Source organism: Macaca thibetana, chromosome 4, assembly GCF_024542745.1.
Source record: "Macaca thibetana thibetana isolate TM-01 chromosome 4, ASM2454274v1, whole genome shotgun sequence".
Lineage (NCBI taxonomy): Eukaryota > Metazoa > Chordata > Mammalia > Primates > Cercopithecidae > Macaca > Macaca thibetana.
In genome coordinates, this window is record NC_065581.1 from 14,413,182 (window position 1) to 14,438,892 (window position 25,711).

A 25,711-nucleotide genomic window follows, 5' to 3' on the forward strand; every position below is an offset into this window, starting at 1 on the left:
ACATTCTTTGCCTTTAGAGTCAAGCTTTCATATAGTTCAGGGGGTGCCAAGCTAGGGCCCAAGAGCAAACTATGGCCTGTTGCCTCTGTTTTATATAGTCTGAGTCAAGAATGATTTTTACATCTTTAAATAGCTGAGGAAAAAGTCAAAAGAAGAGTTATATTTTGTAACATGTGAAAATTACACAAAATTTACATTTTAGTGTCCACAAGTGAAGTTTTGTGGAAGCACAGCCACACCATATTGTCTATATCTGCTTTTCAGCTATACCAACAGAGCTGAGTAGTTGCAACAGAGGCCATGTGGACTGCAAAGCAAAAAAATAAATAAGATAAAAAATGTCTATTGATCTTTTACCAAAAAAAAGTTTACTGACCCCTGATAAAGTTCAAGTTCATTCTTAAATTCAGCCTTGCTAATTAAATAGACCTGAAATCTTGCTAAAATGCAAGGATTAGTTTTAGAGAATTATGATGTAAACTATTGGGAAATGAGCCACGAATTATTATCAAATAGGACAAAAACTTAATTTTTATTAAAATGGAAAATATTTCATAAAATTTATTTTAAGAATACAATTATATAAAGTAGAAACCATCACAGGACATGTGGTATAAAACAGACCTGACCTAGCCGGGCGCGGTGACTCACGCCTGTAATCCCAATACTTGGGGAGGCTGAGGTGGGTGGATCATGAGGTCAAGAGATAGAGACCAGCGTGGTCAACATGGTGAAAACCCGTCTCTACTAAAAATACAAAAATCAGTTGGGCGTGGTGGCAGGTGCCTGTAGTCCCAGCTACTTGGGAGGCTGAGGCAGGAGAATCGCTTGAACCTGGGAGGTGGAAGTTGCAGTGAGCTGTGATCATGCCAATGCACTCCAGCCTGATGACAGAGCAAGACTCCGTCTCAAAAAACAAACACAAAAAGCAACAACAACCACAAACAAATGAAAAAGCCTGACCTGCCTATTAGTAGGGGAAATGCAAATTAAAACACAATAGGATACTGTTTCATGCCTCCAAAATTGTCAAAAAATTTTAAAAGTCTGATAATATGAAGGGTTGTGAGGGTGCAGAAGAATATGCACAGGCAATATGTGTACTTGCACAATCACTTTGGAAAGCAGCTTGGCGATTTCCAATAAAATGGTAGATGGGTTTAATAAGATGGCTTAGTGATTCCACCCCAGGTTTATAGCCTATTCTAAAGCAATTCTAGCACCTATGCAAGAGGAAACATGTAGAAAGATGTTCTATGCAACAACAACACAGTAGGTTGTACTTTCTGCTCCCCTGTGGCTGGGTGGAGCCCTGTGGCTAGTTCTGGTCATTTGAGTTGTGAGCAGAAGTGACACCTGTGTCAGGAGCATCTATAAGGCCAATGTAAAACTCTTCTGAGTTATAATAAGCCACAGGTTAAATAGAAATTGCAATGGAAAATACTTTGAATTAAATAATAATACTGCCTATCAAAGCTTACCATTATACTACAAATACTTATCATTACACTATCAAATACTACATATCAGAGTGTTAGCCATGCTTAGAAGGGAATTTATAGCTTCAAATGCATATTTAGAAAAGAAGAAACACTGAAAAAAATCAATAAACTTTGAATCTTAGCTTGGGTTCCCCAGAAGCAGACCTTGAGCCAAGGATTCAAGGGCAAACAGTTTAATTGGGAGTGAATTAATTAGCTTGGGCTGCCGTAACAAAGTATCACAGGCTAGGTGGCTTAAACAACAGAAATTTTTTTTTTCTCACAGTTCTTGAGGCTGAAATCTGAGATCAAGGAGTCAGCAGGTTTGGTTTCTTCTGAGGCCCCTGCCCTTGGCTTGCAGATGTCTGTGTTCTCCCTGTGTCTGCCCATGGGATTCCCTCTGTGTGTGTCTGCGTCCTAATCTCTTCTTATAAGGACACCAGTCATAGTGGATTAGGGTGCACCTTCATGATCTCATTTTAATTTCATCACCTCTTTCAAGCTGTATCTCCAAATAAAGCCACACTCTTAGGTACCTTGACTTCAGACTCGAACAAATAAATTTAGGGGCTTCATATGTTGAATTTGAGGGGCTCACAGTTCAGTCCCTCACAGGGAAATAGACAAGTAGGAACAGATAGGAAGTGAGATATGGAGGGAAGACAGATAAATAATAAAGGGTGTATTATGAAGGCAGTCATCACAGCAGGAGACTGGAGCTTGATTGCATTAATTACCAAGAAGAACTCTAGAAAACTAAGTAAAATATGCTTCAGAATTATCCCAGGCGAAGGGCAAGAAGGGTGTTTACACCCTGACAGCCTTTGGTCTTTAGTTAAAGGTTTCCTCCGGAGGCTGTTAGTTCCCACGCACCTCCAGCCCACTATGCCCATAGGCTAAGTAAGTTCAGGCAGCCTAGGGATGGCCCTCGGACAAAGATGCAGGTTCCTGTCTGGGAGTGCACAGGCCTGATGAGGGATCCCAGGACATACAAATGGAGCCTCGATCATGTCAGTTAAGCAGCCCTCTCCAGACATTACCAAAGGAGTGGCGAAACAAATCCAAAGAGAAAGCAATCATTATCACTAATTCAAATGTATAAGCAGACAAGGTTCTCCAAACCACAGGCAGATTCCTTAAAATACTAATAAAAGTGAAAAATTGCTGTCAAGATTGGTCAGTTAAACTAGAGACAAATGAACTAGTGACAAACAACGTCAGGAATTTTAAAACAGGGCATCATTAAGGATCATGCAGACATGAGATCATTAAGAGAAGAAAAAAAAGGGTGAATACCAATTTCACTCCCGGTTATATACTCAAAAGAATTGAAAACAGGCACTCAAACCAATACATGTACATGTGTGTTCATGGCAGCCCTATTTATAATTTACAAACATCAAAGGGTGAAACAGCACAAATGTTCATCAACAGTTAAATAGATAACGAATTGTGGTATATCCATACAACAGAAGATTGTTCAGATATAACAAGAAATAAATTACCAAAACGTGTTACAATATGGAAAAACTTAAAAAATATTACACTAAGCGAATGGAGCCAGACACATATAAATCCATTTAAATAAAATAACCAAAACAGGTTAAATGAACAGAGACAGGAAGTCGATTGTTGTTTGTGAAGGCTCAGGAGAGGGAAATGGAGAGTGGTTAATGGGGATGCCTTTCCTTTTGCGGGGGATGGAAATATTTAGGAACTAGATAGAGATGTGATTGTACAACACTGTGAAAGTACAAAATGCCATTTAATTGTTCACTTTAAAATGATTTGGTTTATGTTATGTGAATTTTACCTCAATAAAAAAGAGAGAGAAACAGTGAGAAAAAGAGAAACACCTGGCAGTTATACACTGCCAGCCATGTGCTAGGTCTACACTGCCATTAAAGATGGACTAGTTTTAATATTTTGATGAGCTCAGGCCGGGCGCGGTGGCTCACACCTGTAATCCCAGCACTTTGGACTTTGGGAGGCCAAGGTCGGCAGATCACCTGAGGTCAGGAGTATGAGACCAGCCTGACCAACATGGCAAAACCTGGTCTCTACTAAAAATACAAAAATTAGACCGGGCACAGTGGCTCATGCCTGGAATCTTAGCATTTTGGGAGGCCAAGGGAGGTGGATTGCCTGAGTTCAGGAGTTCAAGACCAGCCTGGGCAACCCGGTGAAACCCCATCTCTATTAAAATACAAAAAAATTAGTCTGGTTTGGCAGCATTTGCCTGTAGTCCCAGCTACTCGAGAGGCTGAGGCAGGAAGCTTGAACCCAGGAGGCGGAGGTTTCAGTGAGCCAAGATTGCCCCATTGCACTCCAGCCTGGGCAACAGAACGAGATTCTGTCTCCAAAAAGAAAAAAAAAATTAGCTGGGCTTGGTGGTGAGCGCCTGTAATCCCAGCTACTTGGGAGGCTGAGGCAGGAGAATTGCTTGAACCTGTGAGATGATGGAGGTTGCAGCGAGCCGAGATTGTGCCACTGCACTCCAGCCTGGGCAACAGAGTGAGACTCTCTCTCTCTCTCTCTCTCTCTCTCTCTCTATATATATATATATGTATGTATATTTTGATGAGCTCATTAAATACATTCACAATTTTTCCATAAGGTAGGGCTTAATAACACTCACTTTTAAAGAAAAGGAGTTCATGGAAAAGAATCTGATTGTTTCTCTGTTTTGTTGTCACTTTGTGTTTTGCCGAGTTCATCCAAAGAGTTCCTTCAACAAGCAGAACCCAAGGAAACATGGGTGAGGTTACTTTAAGGCTTGGAGACTTCTCAGCTAAAGGAAGTGGGCCAGGGAAGGGCTAGGTGCTCTGACATTCCAAATATAGTCTGCTTGGCCACTGAGGAAGAGAGATTTGTTGCTAGCAACAAGTACTTAGAACGTGTGTGATTTGGCATGTCTCAAACTGTGAAGTAGATGCAATGCAGGCAAAAAATTGATGATGCTACGGGGAGGGGCTGTGTAGGGTGTTAATTGCCATCTGCAGTGCCTGGAGGTGGGGTGGGGAGAAGTGAAGAATCTCTTCCTTTTTAATAGATTTTCAAGATGGGAAAATCATATTGCAACCCACAGGCATTTGGAAACAATTTGTGCCGAAGACAGAAAGTACACCTAACGTTAAGCTGAAAAAACTGGACGCTCCCAGCAAACTCACTTTGCAGATTCCTGGATGTCAGAAGAAAACGCCAGAGGATTTCACTTGGCATTGACCCCTTACTACTTCCAGCCACTTGCCCTGGACAGTAGACAGAAGGAACAGAAAGCAGAGTAGCTTAAGAGGAGTAAGTACCAATGGCTGTGGGACTTCAAATCACCACCTAAGATTACTTCTTTGATTTCTGAAAAAGTAGGTCAAAGGAAGACGTCAGGTGAGATGTGAATGGGGAAATGGGGGTGGGGGAGGAAGAGTTAAGCCTGATTCACCACCCTATAGGCATGTAGTGAAGCAAATTCTTTGGCACTGTTTATAATTTACTTTAGAAAGCACGCTTGTGAAATCTTTAAGAATCATGAATGTTGTCTCCGGAAGAAGTAGGTACATCTTGGTAAGTAGGTAAAGATTCAAGCCCAGAATCTGGGCTTGAATTTAATTCTGCCTGGGACAAAATTACAGTATGAATGTTCAGTTGAAAGTGCAAATTAGCATAGAATCATTGGTCCAAAAGTTGAAAAGACTTTTGACTAAATCCTAGAAGAAAGATGAATGTAAAGTTACAGATAGAAAACCTTAGACTCATATTTTATTTCTTAAAACTCTAAAACTCTGAGCTTTTATCCTTATTCAACCATCAAATTGATCAGCACTTCCTGTTGAGTTAAACTCTGAATTGAGGGTCTTTTTGCCCTTGCCTACCTTCATTCAGGCCTGGGTTATTTCTTTTCCTTTTTTTGTAACTGGTTTATTTATTTATTTATTTATTGTGGTAAAATACACGTAAAATTAATATTTTAAACATTTTTAAGTGTACAATTCAGTGCATTTAGTACATGTGCAATGTCGTATGACTATTCCCACTTCCTTTATAGTTCTAGAGAAACAGAATGTTAAGGATGAAGTCCAGGTGCTGTGGCTCGCGCCTGTAATCCCATCATTTTGGGAGGCCAAGGTAGGACGATCGCCTGAGCCCAGGAGTTTGAGAGCAGCCTGGGTAACATAGTGAGACCTCATCTCTACGAAAAATAAAAAAAGAAAAAACTAGCCAGGCATAGGGTAGTGTGTCTATGGTCCTAGCTACTCAGAAGGCTGAAGTGAGAAAATTGCTTGAGCCCAGGCAGCTGAAGCTGCAGTGAGCTGCGATAGTACCACTGCACTACAGCCTGGGCAATAGAATGAGACCCTGTCTCAAAAAATTAAATTAAATTAAATTTAAAAGAAAAAAAAGGAATGTTAACGATGGGTTTTCTGAATTGGTTCTGTGGTTTCTGGAATTGGCTCTCTAATCTGATTAGATTTAAAGATGCTTATGACTTTATTTTTAGTAGTAATGAGAGCACCGGTAGTCCATGGCATGATCTTACAATAGAGATATGTAAAATACCACCATTGGATACTCCTTAGCAACCTCTTACAAGAAGCAAGGAGCTGGGGGTGGTTGTGGGGGCTATGTATATACTTATGAACAATTTTTTTTTTTTTTGCAAACTAACAAGTATAATGAGATTGGCTGGTTGATCCAAATGTCACCGGACAAAGTGGGGAAAGAAAAGGATGAGCTCAGGGATTTGAATCTTCAGTTTAAGCCCCATGTACAAAACCTGAAATCTTCTATGTGTGCCCTGAAATATCATTATTGCTTTTAGCAGCAGGGCTATGATTGCTGAAAATCAAACACAGAATCTTATCCTGAGACTGGCTGAATTACTGCACAGGTTAAACTCTCAGCCTCACAGGAAGTCTAACGTTGAAGTGAGGAAGATATGCACTTTGATAGTTGGAATGGGGATATGTGGGAAGACCTGATGAAACTGGGGAAATCGAGCCCCTGGAATCTGATAAATATTTGCCAGTGGAAGAGGCCTCTCTATCCTTTGTGGAAGCCACCTTCCCACTCCCAGTGGTAGTGGCCTCTTCAGCCCCTCACCTCTCATCTGATGGGATTAAACCTGCATTGTCCTAGAAAACTGTAATGACCCCCTCTGTGGTAGATGACATGCTAGACAATGATTCTCCTCAAGACCCATTTCTATCACCCCTCTTTGCTTCTAGACCCATAACTTGATTCAAGTCCTAGTAGGCTCCTGAAGGTAAGGTACAAAATGTAACTCACAAGGAAGTGTACTACAGTTCAAAAGAACTACTGGAATTTTCTAATTTATAAAGATAGAAATCTGGGAAACATGTGTGGGAGTGGATATTGAGGGTGTGGGATAATGGCAGGAGGAATATAAAGTTGGATTAGGTGGAATTCATTGATGTGGACTCACTAAGCCGAGATTCTGTATTTAACATTGCAGCTCAGGCAGTTAGAAAGGGCTCTAATTGTTTGTGCTATACCTTAGTTTGCTTGTTCCCTTCAAATCTCGTGTTGAAATTTGATTCCCAATGTTGGAGGTGGGGAACAGTAGGAGGTGTTGGTTCAGGGGGCAGATCTCTCAGGAATGACTTGGTGCCATTCTTGCAAGAGTGAGTGAATTCTTGCTCTATTTGTTCCTACAAGAGCTGGTTGTTTAAGAGAGCCCAGTACCTCCCTCCCTACCACCTTTCTTTCTTGCCGTGTGATCTCTGCACACACCAGCTCCCCTTCACCTTTTGCCATGAGTGGAAGCAGCCTGTGGCCCTCACTAGATGCAGATGCTGGCATCATGCTTCTTGTACAGCCTGCAGAACCATGAGCCAAAGAAGCCTCTTTTCTTTATAAAGTATCCAGCCTTAAATATTCCTTCATAACAACACAAAGGGACTAAATTTGGTTGGTTGGCTGAAACATAGACCAAAAGGTGGGCGATATTGAGTGAGTTCAAAATGCTAGAACTGCCCCGGTTTAATATAGAGGAAGTGATTCAAAGGCTTAAGGAGATTGAAATGTTAGAGGGGATTTGTCATTTAGTATCTTCCCCCTCACCCAGGGAGAGTCCAGAAGATATATTTTTCACCACAATTGTGAGACATAAATTTGTGAGGGAATCCCTGGTATCCTTGAAAAACTCCATGATCACTCTTCTCTGTAGGTGAGACTTTACAGTGGGATCCGCAGTCACTGAACTGGGAAACCTAAATGCAATGGAGTGATTGGATCCTAGCGTGGCAGGAGCCATGTGGCAGCTCTTAACCACCAAAGGCAAAGTGAGTGTGGTTACCTTAAGGGACAGTAGAGTCAAAGCAGCAATCAGAATAGCCTGGCTTCCGGACCGATGGCATTAGCTAGTTGATCATGATGTTTTCAGAAGTGAAGCAGATAGAAAACCTACTAAATTGTTAATCGATCTGTGTCAACAGCAACGTTCAAGTAAGCAAAAGTCTATCTTGAATCATAAAAGTGGGGAATCATGGCCCCTAAATGAATTCCCAGACTTAAGCCAGTTTACAGAGCCAGAACCCCTTGAATGAAAAGGAAACTGGGTCCCCTTGATGAAGGACCCTGGTACACTGCCAATAATTTATACTGTTACTTTTTCCCCAAGCCTCCCCAAAGGGACCTACGGCCTTTTACCAGGGTAAGTGTGGCTTGAGGAAAAGGAAATAATCAGATCTTTTGGGTACTGCCAGACAAAGGCTCTGAACTGACATGGAATCTAGGAGACAGGGACCATCATTTGGTCCACTAGCCAGAGTAGGGGCTTATGGAGGTGAGATGACTCATGGAGTTTTAGCTCAGGTCTGTGTCCCATTGACCCAGTGAGTCTCAGAAGCCATTCTGTGGTTATTTCCCCAGTTCTGGAATGCATAATTGGAATAGATACACTCAGCAGCAGGCAGAATCCCCACATGGGTTACCTAATCTGTGGGATAAGGACTATTATGGTGGGAAAGGCCAAGAGGAAGCCACTAGAACTGCCCTTATATAGGAAAATAGTAAGCCAAAGGCAATACTGCATCCCTGAAGGGATTTCAGAGATTAGTGACAGCGTCGGAGATTTGAAAAATGCAGGGGTGGTGATTTCCACCACGTTCCCATTCATCTTGCCTATTTGACCTATGTAAAAGACGGTTGGATCTTGCAGAATGACAGTGAATTATCATAAGCTTAACCAGGTGGTGACTCCCCTTGCAGCTGCTGTACCAGATGTGGTTTCATTGCTTGAGCAAATTAGCATATTCTCTGAAACCTGATAGGCAACTATTGATTTGACGAATGCTTTTTCTTCATATCTGTCAATAGAGACTACCAACAGCAATTTTCTTTCACTGCAAGGCCAGCAATACACCTTTACTGCTCTATCTCAGGGTTATGCTAACTCTCTCCAGCATTGTATTATAATCTAGTTCATGGGAGTCTCAATCACTTTCACAAGGTATTACATTGGTCCATGCGATTAATGACATTATGTTGATTGGACCTAGTGAGCAAGAAGCAGTAACTACTTTAGACCTATTGGTAAGAAATTTGCATGTAAGAAGGTGGGAAATAAATCCAACAAACTTCAGGGGCCCTCTCCTTAGTGAAAGTTTTAGGCATCCAATGTTGTGAAGCTTATTGAGATATCCGTTCTAAGGGAAGGCTAAGTTGTTCCATCTGGCCCCTCCTACAACCAAAAGAGAAGTGCAATGCCTACTGGGCTTCTTCAGATTTTGGAGGCAACATATTCTTCCTTTGGGTGTATTACTGTGATCAAAAAGCTGCTAATATTGAGTGGGTCCCAGAACAAGAGAGGACTCTGTAACAGGCCAGGCTGCTGTGCAAACTGCTCTGCCGCTTGGGCCGTAAGATCCAGCAGGGCCAAGCAATGGTGCTTAGAGTGTCAGTGGCACATAGGGATGCTGTTTGGAGCCTTTGTCAGGCATCTATGGGTGAACTGCAATGCAGGCCTTTGGATTTGGGAGCAAAGCCCTGCCAATCTCCACAGATAACTACTCTCCTTTTGAGAAACAGCTTTTGGCCTGCTGCTGAGCCTTAGTAAAGACTAAATGCTTAACTATGGGTTACCGTGTTACCATGCAACCTGAGCTGCCCATCATGAACTAGGTGTTTTCTTACCCAGCAAGTTATAACATCAGGTGTGCATAGAAGCACTCCATCATCAAATGGAAGTGATTCGACTGATTGGGACTGAGCAGGTCCTGCAGGCACAAGTGAGTTACATGAAGAAGTGACGCAGATGCTCATGGTTCCCACTCCTGCTACACTGCCTTATCTCTCCCAGTCTCATGAGGAGTTTCCTATGATCAGTGACAGAGGAAGAGAAGACTTAGGCTTGGTTTACAGATGGTTGTGCACAACATGCAGGCACCACCTGAAGGTAGACAGCTGCAGCACTGCTGCCCCTTTCTGGGACATCTCTGAAGGATGGTGGTGAAAGCAATTCCTTCCAGTGGGCAGAACTTTGAGTAGTGCACCTTGTTGTTCACTTTGCTTGGAAAGAGAAATGGGTTGACATTTGTTTATCCTCATTTATGAGCTGTGAGCAGTAGTTTGCCCGGATGGTCAGGGATGTAGAAAGAGCTCCACTGGAAAATTGGTGACAAAGAAATTTGGGGAAGAGATATGTAGGTAGACCTCTCTGAATGGGAAAAAAAAGTCAACATAATTGTGTCCCATGTGAATGATTGCCAAAAGGTGACCTCAGTAGAAGAGGATTTTAATAGTCAAGTGGACAGAATGACCGATTCTGTGGATACTAGTTAGCCTCTTTCCCCAGCCATCCCTGTCATCGCCCAATGGGTTCATGAACAAAGCAGCCATTATGGCAGGGATGAAGATTATGCCTTGGCCCAGCAACATGGACTTCCCACTCACCAGTGCTGACCTGACTATGGCCACTGCCAAGTGCCCAATCTGCCAGCCTCAGAGAACAGTGCTGAGCCCCTAATATGGCAACATTCCCCAGATGATCAACCAGCTACCTGTTTGCAGTTGATTACATTGGACCACTTCTATCAGGGAAGGGACAGCATCTTGTCCTTAGTGGAATAGACACTTACTCTGGATATGAATTTGCCTTCCTTGCCTGCAGTGCTTCTGCCAAAACCACCATTCATGAACTCACAGAATGCCTTATCCACCCTCATGGTATTCCACACAACATTACTTTTGACCAAAGAACTCCACAGCAAATGAAGTGTGGCAGTGGGCTCATGCTCACGGAATTCACTGGTCTTACCATGTTCCCCATCATCCTGAAGCAGCTGGCTTGATAGAACAGTGAAATGGACATTTGAAGACTCTGTCTAGTGCCAGCTAAGTGTCACTACCTTGCAGGGTTAGGACAAGGTTCTCTGTAAGACTGTGTATGCTCTGATTCAGCATTTAACCTATGATGCTATTTCTCCTATAGCCAGAAACTCACAGGTCCAGGAATCAAGGGGTTGAAATGGGGTTCTACCACTCACTATTCCTCCTGGTTACCCACTAGTAAATTTTGCTTTTTGTTCCCATGACTTCATGCTCTGCTGGCCCACAGGTCTTTGTTCTAGACGGAAGAATACTTCCACAGGGAGACATAGCAAGGCTTCCACTGAACCGGAAGTCAAGACTGCCATGAAACCACTTTGGACTCCTCATTCCTCTGAATCAACAGACAAAGAAAGGAGTTACTGTGCTGGTTAGGGTGACTGACTCTGACTACCAAGGGGAAATTGGACTACTACTCCACAACAGAGGTAAGGAAGAGTATTTCTGGACTACAGGAGATCCCTTAGGGCACCTCTTAATATTACCAAGCCCTATGATTAAGGCCAATGGAAAACTGTAACAACCCAAGCCAGGAAGGACATTGGCTCAGACTCTTTAGAAATGAAGGTTTGTGACCATCTGAGGCGCTTGTTGAAGGCAAGGGAAATACAGAATGGGTAGTAGAAGAAAGAGGTTATAACCACCAGCTATGACAACATGACAAGTTACAGAAATGAGGATTGTAATTGCCGAGTGTTCCCCCATTTTTGTTGTGTGTGTGTGCACATGCAATGCTGTTTCTATTATGAGGACCCTAAATCCCAGGCCATGAGTTTCATTTCAGAAGCAGGAGTGAAAAACACTCTTACAATACTACAACCCTTCAAATACCTCGCTCACATTCCAGGAAACTTGCAAAATATTTTTACTAGGAGACAAAAATTATTTTTTCATCATTGAATATCACACTGGTGACAGATAAAAGGAAATACTAGTAGAGGAGAAATATTAAAAACCTGGGAAAATGATTAGCCTACAAAGCAATAAAACATACACGTTGAAACAAGATTCAGTTTATACTGTCCACTTAATTGAAAAAGACCCTAACACTTAAGTTGCTGGTTGGGTTGTGTAAAATTTTTGAAAGCAATCAAAATTGATTAGCTTCTTTGATACAATGTTAAATGCTTATTAAAAACCACAAAAACACTCACATCACTGATAACATTGTTCAGCCAGTGACCACCAGAAATATACACATGCTAAGCTGGGTTTAATGCTTACAAGAAACCACAGAGTTGCTCAGTCGGAGCTTAGGAAGGACTTGTGATAGGATTTTGGCTCATATTAGGTGTTTAGGGAGAAGATTTAAGGAAGTGGGGCTTTGTTCTGGATTGGATGCTCTCAGGAAGTGAGAGTAATTCTATGAATAAATCTAATCTAGAAGGTGAAAAAACTAGAGCAAGGCTAAAGCTTAAAATGGGTAAGGAAGCTGTGGCAATCATTCATTTATCCAGTATAGGAAGATGCTTGGGTCATTTTTGTGGTTTGTGCATTTGTCTGGATTCAGACATGATTGTGGAGTGGTCTTTTTCTTGTCCTGATCCTTCGTGGCCTCAGAGTGGCCTTGTCTGATGTTAGATTTCTGTGAAATTGTTTGTGTTCAGCAGGAGAACACATGGGCTAGCTGTGAGGGCCAGGCCTGCTCCTAATGTCAAAGGCTGCTTTTCTCTTCCTCACCTTTCAACCCCAACACTGTATGTATTCATCTACTTGGGCTACCATAACAAAATGCCACAGACTGGGAGGCTTAAACAACAGACGTTTATCTTCTCACAGTTCTGGGGGCTGTTAAGTCCAAGACCAAGGCATTGCAGATTTGATTTCTCCTGAGGCCTTTTCCTTGGTTTGCAGATGGCCGCCTTCTCTCTGTGTCTTCAAGTGACCTTTCCTCTGTGTACATGGAGGAAGAGAGAGAGCTCTGCTTTCTCCTTCTCTTTTTATAAGAACACCAGTCATAAGGATTTAGGCTGCCCCCTTCTGACCTCATTTAACCTGAATTACCTCTCTAACATCCCTATCTCCAAATACAGGGGGTTAACACTTCAATGTATGAATTTTGGCACAATTCAGTTCACAGTACTGTGCATTGGTCCAGATTTCTGGAGAGATCTTTCACAGAAGGTTAAAAAGAATGCACATGTTGATGGTGGTATTATCTTCCATAGTAAAACTTAGAAATAGGCAAATATTTAACAAAGCAGAATGGAAAAAGCAGGTGAAGCCTCAGTGAACAAATGGGCTTAGGGGTACTCAAATGGTAGTAGGGCGGTGGGTTGATTGGTAGCTGTTTTAATTATTAAATTTTTATGTTGTTATAATACTGCTTTTGCAGCAATCATCATGCAAATACTTAAGGGAAAGTTGATAAAGAGACTTAAACTTTTTCTCCCCTTGGAGTAAGTGAAAGCTAGCAAGTGCTCTGACAGCATGTTTTAGTGTACTTCTGTGGGAAACAATCAGAAGGGGGACCAACAGGGCTCTGAAAGTGGGGAGGGACTCCACTGCAGCAGGAGCATCAGCAAAGGGCCAGAAAAGGACAGCTTGGGAAAAACCTGGCAAGCACCCCACTTTCCTGATTTAGCCTACTGTGGGCTCTGCGGTATAGCCTGTGATGACCCAAATCATTTCCCGGATTCTGCCTTCAGAACTGAGCTGAGCCCCTGTGTGATGCTGCTGCAGTGCCCCCAAACAGATGGGAAGGAAGCATAATTGAAGAAATAATCCCCCATGGTGGCCCGCCTCCCCGCCCCCGATGGAACTCTCACTCCATTAGAGCAAACATTCCCAGAGGTATAAGATGATGAATGAGAGATTCTTTTGTCTGATTTTGTTACTGCCCTCATAACCATTCTTTTAGTTTTCTCTTTTTACCTGGAAGAATTGCCCTCAACTTACGTAACAGGTGGAATAGACCCTTGATTTAGATCTCGAAGTGCTCAGGAGCCCTAAGCATGTGGCCCATACCCATTTTAGGACAGATGGTTATGGCGGAGCACATACTGTAACCTTCACTGGCAAAACAGAGTCCAATGCTACTATCTGGGCCAAATCTATTTATAGGATCGAGTCTCCAATCTCTCATAACAACTGATTTCCCCTAATCTTTATGGTGAGCCTAAGTGCCAACACAGCCCCATAACCCCGAGCCACTCAGACCTCCCCGCAATGCTGTCCTCCCACCCCACTCTGTTATGCGGGGTCCTCTGGAGGTTAAAAGAATTTATTTTGAAATGAAATGGCAAGTGGAAAAAGCTTTTATTTTCATATGGGAAAAACCTCATGAAACATTTTTCTCTTGATTAGTGTTCATAACAGCAGCCTGGAATGCTTTCTGCAACCAATTTGTAGATGTTCTTATAAAACAGATCTCTCTTCTTGATCTGATTTTTCCCCCTGCACATTTGTTCTGCTCAAACCTTTCAGCACATTTGTTAACTTGAGTGACATCTAAAAAAATCGCCACCCCATTAATGTGGAGTCATCCAATCCATGGGGCTGTGCATCACTCCTTTAATTGGGATGGCTTGGTTCCCTCCCAGATGTTCCCTCTCAGCAGATACCATTGTGTTTTAAAACTCTGGATAATTATAGCTCTGTAAACGGAGAGGAGATTTGTTGGCTCCAACCAGCTCCTGCTCCTAATGTAATAGCTTCATTGTTTAGTAATCGCCCTATTCACAAAGCAAAGGGTTCCGTGTCAGCAAAGACATCTATTCAAAGCACCTTCCCTGTGCTGGATAAACACTGGCAGAAGCGGTCTACTAGGCGAACCAAAACACTCACGGGGGACTTGGCCACAGGGCTGCTTTTCCCTTCTCAAATGGGACCGTTCATCAGAAATGTCTTCACCTTTTCTTTCATGACCAACCAATCAGCCTGCAGGCAGAGGCTTTTGCTTTGCTGGTGAAATCCTTGATAAACGCTAACAAAAAACTTAGTGGGAAAATTTTGTGGGAAACTCTCTGCAGAAGCAGAAATGAGGCGAAGGGGCTAAGCTGAGATGCCAACCGGTGGGGAGTGGTCCACACATACTGTCCCCAAGGAGGACAGGGAAAGATAAATGTCCCTAAGCTGTTTCCTAGAAAAAAAAATCCAGAACAATTTCTGGGAGTGCTGTGGGAGAGAGTCAACAGTGGCCACACAATGTAGGAAGAGGTAGTGAGGTTCTTAGATTCTTTTGAGAATGTTCACTGGAGTTTACACCCTGAGTTTTCTAGTCAGTGGGAGCCCAGTGAACGTGAGAGCCCAGATTTCTCTGGCTCTTGCGTATACCCACTAATGCAGGAGCACACATTCTCGGAAAATTCATCCCGCCTGTGCTGATGTTTCTGAAACTCCCTGGGAAATCTACTTAGAGGGTAAAGAGCTTGAGCCAAGCCTGATTTGCACTTAGATTCATGGCGAACCTAAGAGCCTAGCACTACCCTGTCATCATACTGAAGGCTCTCAGCAAACCACGCAATCTACACATGCCGCTTTGCAACCTCCTCATTTATCCTCGATCTGGTCCTGACCCTGCAGGCCTCAGGAGGGCAAGCCAGGATCTTGGGAGGGGGCAGAGGTGAACAAGAGAAAAAGCAGAGGGAGATTTTAAAAATAATTGCCGTAAGCGGTGTAAGTATAGAATATCCCGTGTGTGTATAAATATATATTATATAGGCATACCATACATGTATATATATACCTATATAATATATATTTACATATATATTTACATATATATATTACATATTACGTATGTGTGTGCTGCATATATGTATTGAAGGGATGGCAGCTTTGGCATAAAGATTGTTTAGAGGTGAAAATATTTAAAATCTTATCTGAACTTTCCTTATCTGACTAACAAAGAGTCTTTCAAAAATACAGGCTGCTATTAACCCTGCTTTGAGGGGGTTTCCTGCGAATTCCAGGAAGTGGACAAATTGCCCCTTCCCATTAGCACAAGAAAAACTCACAGCACCTTACACATTTTCCCATCGAATCCGTAAATTCCTGCTACTCCCTTTTTTGTTATATTGGTACAAATTGAGCATCCTTAATCCAAAATCCAAACTGCTCTAAAAATCAGAAAGTTTTTGAGCACTGACAGGATGCCACAAGTGGAAAATTCCAGACACATATATGAATGGAACACAAACTTTGTTCATGTGCAAAATTCTTTTTAAAACTGTATGAAGTTGTCATCTGTCTATGGGTATAAGTTGCATGGAAAACATAAATGAATTTTGTGTTTAGACGTAGGGCCTGAGATTCCCAAGGTATCTCATTATGCATATACAAACATTCCAAAATCTGAAAAAATCCAAAATCTGAAACACTTCTAAGTCCCAAGCATTTCAAATAAGGGATATTCAACCTGTATATAAACCTTTACCACTGGGTATTCAGTGAGTTACTCATTAGTGACGTCCAATGCACGTGTAAATAAACTTCCTTTTTTCTTCTGCTAATCTGTCTATTGCTAATTTGCAGGCCCCCAAGCACTCCAAACTAAGTGAATAGACGAAAAGTCTTCCTCCCAATAGTTAATATATATATAAACACTCATGCATAGACATATGTGTATATGTCAGTTCCTACAGGTTCCTATAGGTTATAGACCCCAGGAAATATTCTGGCGACCTGTCCCAGGGGTACCTTTGTCTCCCCCATATCCCAACACACAGTCACAAACCACCACTCAGAGTGGGTCTCTCTCCATCGGGGTCTGCTTCTGTCGGGTGGGCATCAGCTGTGCCCGTCCAGTCTGCTGGGCACTCACATCTTCCAGCTGAGGCCCATGGCCCTCCAGTCACCAGAGCCACTGAGCTGCCTATTGTTAACAGGAAGGAGGGAGGGAGCCCCTATTCTCTGTTGATTTTCTGTTGGAGATATTTTTTAAAGCATTCAAGCTTATGCACTAATGTTTTCTAGAGCTTTAATGGAACACCATTTCTATTGTTGTTTTGTTTTGTTTTTGTTTTGTTTCCCTTTAAAAATCTCCCCTTCTCCCCATGGAGATTATACCTGCATCTGCCAGGGCCCCACTGGGGAACCATCCCTCGTTCAGAGCCTACCAGCTCCCTCAGGCCTCTGCTCTGGTCGTGTTAGTGCTATTTCCCCAGCATCAGAACACTGCCCGGCACCTGGCCCAGGTCCACAATCCCTATCCATAATTCTAAAATCCCCAAACCTCTAAAAACACAAACATTTTTGTAACCACCTTGGTGGCAAAACATGAGGTGAAGTAAGGTTGCATTTATCCCACTTGGTGTGAATATTCATATATCTGGCTGAGACAGGACTGTGGAAATACCGTGTTTGATTTGCAAAGTGTTGCCTCCAACCCCTCTAGGGATGTTATATAATATTTGGTTTATGCACACTGCCTTTCTAAAACCTGAAACTTTCTGAATTCTAAAACATAACTGGCCTCAAGGGCTTCTGATATGTGCTTGTGGACTTAGGCACATGTCAATAAATACGTGCTGAATGCATTTCTGAATTCCTCCTTCTTTCCCACCTCCAGGGCTTGTTACAGGGTCAACTTCTCGGTGCATGGCTCCTTCCAGTCTGATAAGAACCATCCCTCAGCCTTCAGACGAACAGGTGAAGTATCTTTTCCTCATCTATCCTAGGCTTATGGCTTAGATCCCTATAACACAAGACAAATTAACAGGGGTGAAACATACACATTTCTTTAATATAAGTTTTACATGACATGGAAACTTCAGAAATGAAGACCCACCCCCCAAACAGAGAAACCTGTGTATTTTCATGTTCAGGTTTGATGAAAGTGTGATTGGACAAAGGGAATATGATGTCATGGTAATAAACAGGGGATGGGGGGAGCTTAGCAAGGCCTGTTTGTCCATATTCTTCTTGGTGTTTCTGTGTCTTCCTTCCTTTTCTCTGGGAGTAAGGAGGGCACCTGTCATATGAGGTCTTATGACCTGCTTCAAGGAAGAAGGGAGAAGGGAGAAGGCATGGTAGAAGTGAACTTCCTGCTTCTGTGCTTTTCCCAAATGCCAAGGTGCTGTATTTTAAGGGAGCATGTCCTGAACCCCATCACAGGCTTTTCGTAGGCCTGCCCAGGTTCACTATGACCACTGGAGATGAGCCACACATGAACTGAAGCCAGGTCCCAACTACACATGGGAGTTTCATAAAAAGAAATCCACCCTTAACGTCACGTTAGGACAAAATAAGAGACTATTTTCAGATCTGAGCAGGCATTCAGGTCTACTGAGTTAGCAGAAAAAAATTTTTTTGAAGAAATGTAATCTAGTAGCAGTCATTTATAGACATCCTGAATACAGACATTTATCGACACTCCAGTCATACTGAATCAGCTTCAGATGGGAGTTCTAGAATCCTCTTATTATTATCATTTTAATCTTTCTCTCTTTTTCCTCCTCACTCTTCTGCCCAAGGTCCTGAGTCTACTCTCCGTGTATCCCAAAGGGGACGTGCTTAGGTTTATTCTGCAGCTGAGGAAGCTCATGCTGCAGGGCCTGTCGCTAACACAAGCCTCTTTCAAGCCCTGCACCTCCTTTTGTATTTGAATTTATGAGTTCTACTCCTTCAAAATGACCTCCCAAGTTAATTAAGCTCTAGACTCCACAAAACATGACCCCTCCCCTGGGAGACGACAGGTACTGCTGGTCCCAAAGGGAAACCGTGGGTGGTTCCCTGTAGTCTTTTCCCATCGTCAGGGTGGAGCATCGATAAGACAACACTTCCTCATGTTAATAATGATGAATCCTCACTGCATAACTTGGATATTTCATGCTAAAATGCTCCCCCACTTCCAGGAATCAGAGGCCTAAGAAAGGGAAAGTCTATACCTCCCTGAGATGGGATTTTTACCTCTCATTCATAGATAAGAAAAATGATGCTCAAAGAGCTTGACAAGGCGTTTATCTAAGATCACGCAGCTGGTAAGAGATCCAGTCAGAATGTGAACCCGGGTCCTCAACTCCTAAACTGGTGTTTCTTATTTCATCCTGTATTCCTAATTCATCAGAGGCAACCGTTTGAAGAAAGAAAGAATCTGGATCCTTCTGTTCAGAGTTAGTTAACTGAACATGCACTTGAGCATTGCAGAGTAACCTTGCCCTGACAGTGCCAACATTTTCAGTGAACACAAAGATAAGTTTTGAGGCCGCTTTCTCCCCTTTCACTTTTGTTTTTAAACCAATGTGTGTTTCAGCAGGAAAAGTATAGGATAAAATCCTTATACTTCAGGTGCTGATGTGCTTAAGCCACTTGACGCTTTTTGGCTTAATTTTTTTAAGAGGGCTTTATGACTTGGAGCTAGAGCAATCCTAACGTGTGTGTGTTACGAACATGCTAATAGTTGTGCTAATGGCAGGGCGCAAAATCCAGAAAGGCCAGTAACTTGGGGCTGAGAGGCAGGATCTTCTTGTCACCCCTATGTGACATAAGGGTTCCAACAAGGTGGGCTTCCAGGTGTTGATCCAGTGGGGAGTGCAATGCAGAGGTGACAAGGAAGGGACACTCTATGAGTTTACAGGAGCTGTCATAACAAAGTACCACCAATTGAGAGGCTTAAAAAACCAGAAATTTATGGTCTTATCGTTCTGGAGGCTGGAAATCCAAGATCAAGATGTTGGCAGAGCCATGCTCCCTCTGAAGGCACCAGGGAAGGATCTAGTGTTCCAGGCCTCCCTCCTGGTTTCTGGTAGTTCCTTGACTTGTGGCAGCATGAATCCAACCTTCACATGGTGTTTTTCCTGTGTGTGTGTCTGTGTCTAAATTTTTTCTTCTCTTTCTTTCTTTCTTTCTTTCTTTCTTTCTTTCTTTCTTTCTTTCTTTCTTTCTTTCTTTCTCTCTCTCTCTCTCTCTCTCTCTCTCTCTCTCTCTCTTTCTTTCTTTCTTTCTTTCTTTCTTTCTTTCTTTCTTTCTTACAGAGTCTCACTCATTGTTGCCCATGCTGGAGTGCAGTGGCACTATGTCAGCTCACTACAACTTCTACCTCCCAGGTTCAAGTGGTTCTCCTGCCTCAGCCTCCCAAGTAGCTGGAACTGCAGGCACACGCCACCACGCTCAGCTAATTTTTATATTTTTAGTAGAGATGGGGTTTCACCATGTTGGCTAGGCTGGTCTCGAATCCCTGACCTCAGGTGATCCACCTGCCTCAGCCTCCTAGAGTGCTGGGATTACAGGCATGAGCCACCACGCCTGGCCCAAATTTTTTCTTTTGATAAGGGTACCCAGTCATATTGTTATCAGGGACTCACCCTACTCCAGTATTACCTCATCTCAACTAATTATTATATTTGCAACAACTATGTTTCCAAATAGAGTCACATTTTGAGGCACTGAGGTTAGGATTTCAAAACATGAATTTGGGTCAGGAGAACATAATTCAGCCTGTCACAGACCAGCCTCTGGATCATCCTTTTCACATACAAAATGCATTCACCCAAACCCAACACTCCTGGAAGTCTTGATGTATTCTAGTATCAACTCTAAGTTCAAAATCTCATTTAAATATCATCTAAATGAGGTGTGTGTGACACTCAGTGTGATTCATTCTGGAGCAACATTTTTCTCTAGCTGCGAGCCTATGAAACCAGACAAGTTTACTTGCAAGATAGAAATGTTAGGACAGGTATAGGACAGACACGCCCATTTCAAAAAGGAGAAATCAGAAGGAAAAGGGGACTCAAAAGTTCTGAGCAGGTTCAAAACCTAGCAGGATAAATTCTATTAGATTTTAAGCTTTGAGAATAACCATCTTTGGCTTGATGCTCTGTCCTCTGAGCTCATTTAAATTATGCAGAAAAATTAATTTGCTCAAAGTCTACTGATTTAAAATATTAATCACATCTAAAAGAAAACACCTTCACAGCAACATCCAGACTGGTGCTTGACCAAGCAAATGAGCACAATAGCCTAGTTTAGTTGACACATGAAATTAACCATTGCAGATACTTTTTGAGAAATTACCAAAATATATCCAAGATGCAAGAAAGTCAGGAAGAAGCTCTTAAGAGAGAAGGTGAAGACATGTTTTGGCTGCTTGTCTTGGCCTGTGTTCCAGAGGGGCAGGACTCAGAGGAGTCATCAACTAAAGATTGTACAAAGCCTACTTTTAATCTGTCACAACGGTTTAGATCAGAGGAATGCACAGAAAGAACTTTGTGCTTTTGGTTATGACAGAGCCAGAGAATTTTCTCTAGTGTCCAAGGTGAAGACCAGATGAGGTGACTAGGAAGTCAAGTGAAAATAGTGTGAGGAGTAGCCTGAGAGGTACCATAATATGCCAGCCCAAAATATGCCTCTTTGGCGTATGGATTGTTTTGAGCTCGAGGCCACTGAGAACCAGCAGTCTCAGGAAAACTCTAAAACCAAGGCACATGGTTTCCCTTAATAAAGGAAATTTAGATTTGTAGAGATATCTCCCTCTGTCATACCAGGAAAAGGAGTACTCTTAGCAACTTTTATCAATGAAGAAGGTACTATTTTAAATCCACATAACAAACTTTACTAAACAACTCTTGTCTACCATACTTTTCCTGGTCACCATCCCATAACTTGCCTCCCCCAGAAACCCCTTTTCCTGTGTTTTATGTTAAGGTGGCATATAAGCCCAAGTTCTAACCACTCCTTTGGGTTACTCACCTCTGGGTACTTCCATGTGTAATCAGGATGCACATGTTAATAATCTGCTGCTTGTATTTCTCTTGCTAATCTGTCTTTTGTCAGCCCAATTTATAGGCCCCTGCTGAAGAATCTAGAAGAACAGTAGAAAAAATATTTTTTTTCCTCCCTTGTAAGCTCTAAAAGACAACTGACTGATCTAGGGTGTGCTGGGAGGGGGAAAGCCACTCGTGACCTCCTAAACGTGTATCAATAGACCAATAGTCTATTGTATTGTATTTGTCTGTCTGTCTATCTATCTATCTATCTATCTATCTATCAATCATCTATCTATCTTCAAGTGCCATGTGTTGGTCTTTTGCAAGGACATCTCCCCAGCAGGCAGCACAGGACCTTATGCCTAGCAAGTATTCAAGTAAGAGCTACTGAATGAAAATGTCAATGGACTGCACCCTGCTTCCTAAAGCTCAGTGGTGACTATATGTGTGTGTGTGTGTGTTTGTGTATGTGTATGTGTTTGTGTATTTTTGAGACCATCTCACTCTGTCATCCAGGCTAAAGTGCAGTGGCATGGTCACCACTTACTGCAGCCTCAATCTCCTGGACTCAAGTGATCCTCCCACCTCAGCCTCCTGAGTAGCTGGGACTACAGGCTAATTTTTTATTTTTAATTTTAGTAGAGACAAGGTCTCACTATGTTCTCCAAGCTGGTCTCAAAATCCTGAGCCCAAGTGATCCTCCAGCCTCGGCTTCATCCAAGTGCTGAGATTACAGGAGTGAGCTATTGTGCTGGTCAATAACAACATTTTATAGCAGGGTGAGGAAGATGCAATTAGTTTGTGGAGTGCAGTGAACCTATCTCAAAGCCGTGTTTGTCAAGCCAGCACACTGTCTTTCCCTAGGTCATGTGGCTGTTTGCACAAGGCTGATAGCTGAAAAGAGACAGATGTTAAAGACCCCCCTGCCACCCCTTGGCTGCCACAAAAGCCTGGTGGTTGTGTGATCCTAAGTTAAGATAAAGTGAGTCGGAGGATGCCAGCCTGCTTTCTTCTGTTCTCAGTCTGTAACCAGAGATCCTAATCTTGGTGCAAAGTTGAGGTTCACTTCTGGACATGCTTTATTCTAAAGGGCATGGGGGGAGGAGAAAGGGCACATTCTGAGGAGGAGGGAGGCCTCCAAGAGAAATTCCTTCCTACTGGGCAAGGGCAGCAGCACGTTACCCACTTACATCCTCCTGGAAGCCTTCTGTTTGTCCGTCTGTCTAGGGCCCATCTTGTGTGCACTGAAGGGAGGGACATAGAGCAGGCAGCTTGGGTTTATGATGATATTTCCATGTCAGCCTGTTCGGCACCAATGCACTACACAAAACATACGACACGTGATATTCCTTTCCCTGGTATTGCTAACTTGAAATCTGCGTGGCTCAGGGGCCTCCTGCCTTTGAATAAGACTTGGGAGAGAACCAGACGGCGATCCGAGCCTCTAGCTTTCCATTGACAAGGAGGCAGCTCCAAACTGGGATTACTGATTTCCATTTCAAAACTGCGTTCAATTTAGTTGATTTAAACGACTTGACTTTCCTCTGTGAAATGACTGTGGCACGTGAGCTCAGCCAGTTGCTCTTTGAAAGGCATCAACACGCTCCCTGCAGGGACCGATGGAGCTCCGCCACCCATTGTTTATCTAAAAACAGCGTTTTATTATTGTCGCTCAATTAGTCCAGACAGCGGACACAAATGACTTTCAACAGCTACATCCTGATGCTCTGCATCACACATAAAATGCCAAAGATTGCTCTAATAGCTAGCTAATAAAATCAAAATGTGCCTTTGTTGACTCAAGATTACTCATATCGTCACTCTTTCTACCGAAATCTCTTCTTAATCTAATTACATACAATGTTTCCACTTTAGTAAAAGAACATTAACCTCAATAATCAACAATTCTGTCCTCAATTTATTTATGAGCAAGCAACCAAGATTTTTCTGAACGTAAACTTTGAAGGAGAGTTTATTTTCTATACACAAACTAGCATATTTTTTTCTCTCAAGGTCAAAATATTATTGCCTCTAGGGTTTTTCCCTTCAAGCTTTTTTTCTTCCTAAAAATTGCACAATCTGTCATTTCATAGACACCCATGAAAAGCCACTCCTAAGTTTCTCCCTGTTTATACTAACTGCTGTGAAAATGCTATTATACGCAAATATTTCAACTGTTTTGCAAACATATGCTTTCATACACTCATACTCACCGCAGGCACGGTTGCCTGAAATAGGAAAGGCCCTTTGAAAAAGAAATGAAATGCATTGAGCCTCTCAACATTTGTCATTTTTCAATTGCGTCTTGGAAGCATGGATGACTTTTAACATTTAGAAATTTCATTTGCCAGTGATTGCACTAGAACTTGGTTCTTTGAACGAAAAGATCCCTGACACTTGATTTATACCTCTAATTTAGAGCATGGGAAAAGTTGAGGATCAGAGACATGAAGAGATTTAGCTCAGGTGAGTAACCACATGAGGGACTGGGACCCAGGTGTTCTAAGAGCTCCCTGGATGGGCGCAAACACAAAATACAAGAATTGGGGTAGTAAAGACACCTCCTTATGGTGCGGTCATGAGGGCCTGGATTCTTCAGTGAGGGTTTAGTTGTTTAGCCGGACTGAAGCTGCGCTTTGTGGCTGGCCGCCACCACCCACTCCATTACCTTCATCTCAAAACACACACATGCGGTCTTTGGTAATATAACATTTCTCAAGTTTTCATTTGAGTTTAAGGTTGGACTACATCCAGGCCAAACATAAAGAAAATCTCAAGGCCGGCCCTCCCCTCCTCATAAGCCCTGCCAATTTCCCTCAGGTTTCAGCATAGATGGGGAACCAACGTTACCTCACGTCTCCAGACTCCAACTCTGGGCAGGCTTGGTCTTGCCCCCTCTCTGCACCCTCCTTGGGGTGAGAAGAAAGAGGGTGGTGTTGGCAATGTGACAGGAATTCCTCATTTTACCCATAAGCAGAGAAATTACAATAAGTCAGGACTGAAGGCCAAAGTCAAGGAACCTGCAATGGCAGTGGTAGGAGCCTGTGAATGAATGTGCATCTGGGAAGCCAGAGCTCTGTCCTCCTGAGCCCACTTCTTGCTTGTTACCTTGGACTGAGCCTCCAGCATTTTATCAGGAGAACCAGAAGCAGGAGCTCATGGCCAAAGAAGTGCCTAAGAGTCAAACAACCTTAACTTTGGTCCATAGCAAAATACATCTGTCACTTAACTAGCTCTAAGCCATTTGGGCACAATTCTTTTTTTAACTAATTAATTAATTTTAGAGACAGAGCCTTGCTCTGACATTGAGGCTGGAGTGCAGTGGTGTGGCCAAAGCAAACTACAGCCTGGAACTCCTGGGCTCAAGTGATCTTCCCGTCTCAGTCCCTTGAGTAACTAGGACTATAGGCATGTGTCACTATGCGTGGTTAATTTTTAAAATTTTTTTGTAGAAACAGGGTCTCACTATGTTGTCCAGGCTGGTCTTGAACTCCTGGCCTCAAGCAATCCTCCCACCTGGGCCTTTCAAAGTGTTGGGATCACGGGCGTGAGCCACCACACCTGGCCATGGGCACATCCCACATTTTTTTCTAATTATGTTATCCTTACCTCTCGGTGGAACGGACTGCTCTTTGAAAAGCACAAAATGTCCTGTCGATGCAAATCCTTAGTTGCCCCAATCTCTTATTTTTGTGGAATGATGATGAATGCAAAGAAGAGGTAAGAGGCATCTAATGTCTGCAAATGAGTTAGAAAAAGAGTACTTTGGCAGGATCACAGGGTTATTTTATTAATTATGAGCTATTACTTAGGGATCATATGTCCTGTGTATGCCTTTAAAAAATATTTTTTTTTTTTTTTTTAAATCATGCTGTTATCCTTCTGGCCCTCAAATTCTTTCAGACTGGTGACAGTTGGTTGGTTTCTCTTCCTTCGCTGCCTGCCCTCACAGGGTGAAATACCATCCCCAACTGGGGGCTGCCATCCAGCTAGCTGCTTGGCTGGGTGGCGGGCTTCCTTTATTTCCACTGGCTAACGTCTCAACAGTACTGTACTCCGGCTTTTAAAACCTTCCGCAGGAAGCCACACAAATGACCCTCAAAATGTGTGGGTTTCTCTGGAACTCTTCACCTTGAATTTTTAAGCCCTCACCCTCTCTTAAGTTCTGGCCTCTCCTGCTTTCTGAAACCACAAGGCAGTTAGAGATTCTAATCTCACAACGCAAGTCACTTTGGC

The 25,711-nt window shown here is 42.7% G+C and overlaps 1 long non-coding RNA gene across 1 annotated transcript in view; it reads left to right on the top strand.

The window, feature by feature from the left end:
• The first annotated feature begins 4,366 nt into the window (after positions 1-4,366).
• LOC126953732 (uncharacterized) overlaps positions 4,367-25,711 on the top strand; it is a 43,403-nt gene continuing 22,058 nt past the window's right edge. Inside the window, exons 1-2 of the long non-coding RNA XR_007725327.1 lie at positions 4,367-4,778; positions 17,338-17,417. This is a non-coding gene — a long non-coding RNA (uncharacterized LOC126953732). The remainder of the gene's footprint in view (positions 4,779-17,337; positions 17,418-25,711) is intronic.